This window comes from Mus pahari, unplaced genomic scaffold (assembly GCF_900095145.1).
Source record: "Mus pahari unplaced genomic scaffold, PAHARI_EIJ_v1.1 scaffold_13745_1, whole genome shotgun sequence".
In the NCBI taxonomy this organism is placed as follows: Eukaryota; Metazoa; Chordata; class Mammalia; order Rodentia; family Muridae; genus Mus; species Mus pahari.
In genome coordinates this window covers 7641-8741 of record NW_018394017.1, presented here as the reverse complement: position 1 = coordinate 8741, position 1101 = coordinate 7641, and the positions used below count along the sequence as shown (strand labels likewise).

General features: G+C 36.2%; 1 pseudogene; it reads left to right on the top strand.

Moving 5' to 3' along the window:
• The first annotated feature begins 25 nt into the window (after window positions 1-25).
• LOC110315840 lies at window positions 26-1070 on the top strand (annotated as a pseudogene).
• The last annotated feature ends 31 nt before the right edge of the window (window positions 1071-1101 follow it).

The following is a 1101-nucleotide window of genomic DNA, read 5'->3' as shown; positions in this document are numbered from 1 at the left end:
GGCATCACTGGTGGTTACTGTCAAGAACCATTGAGAAAACGGGATTTAGAATATACACAGATAAACGGAAGTATGAGCTTTGTTAATTATGTCTGTGTAGACGATGGCACATGTTCTGTAGACCTTACAGGACCATTATGGAAGCCTTCCTTCAAAATGGCAATTGATGCTTGGACACCAAAAGTAAGAATATGTGACACTGTATGAGTTAACAAATTAAATACCACTTACGGGTGTCTACAAGAAAACTTGTACAACATGTATTTCTGAGTGTGCTGCTACACACACACACACACACACACACACACACACACGCACACACACACATACTTATATGCATCTATCTATCTATCTATCTATCTATCTATCTATTTATCGATCGATCGATCTATTGATCAATCGATATATCGAACAATTTAGTAAGGGTTTATATAACCAGATCCTAGATGCACTGGGCAAACAGGCAAAACTGTGTTCTAGGAAATTCCGTGTCAGGAATAGTCTAGGCTCTAATAGGAATAATACATGATATTTAAAATAAAATTATACAATCACTAACAGGAGTTCTGAATAGTGAATAGTATTACTTGCATATAATTCCAAACATCATAATAGTCATATTCCTCATGTGGATATATCATTATCTCTTCGTCATCCTTTAGATTTTCTTTGGTCCATTTAATCCCTAACCAATTTCCCTATGTCTATCAGATAGCCACCAAGGACACACACTTGTCCCATGCCATGGTCTCCTTGATGCTTCACTTTAGATGAACTTGGATAGGACTTGTTATCTCAGATNATGACCAGGGTATTCAGTTTCTCTCAGATTTAAGAGAAGAAAGGCATGGGATTTGCTTAGCTTTTGTGAATGTGATCCCAGAAACCATGCAGATCTACATGATTAGGACTACATGATATATGATAAACAAATTATGACATCTTCAGCAAAGGTTGTTACCATTTATGGTGAAATGAACTCTACTCTAGAATTCATCTTTAGAAGATGGGTATATTTACTTGTTCGGAGAATTTGGATCACAACCTCACAATGGGATATCATCATAAATAAAAAAGAATTCACCCTTGATTTCTTCCATG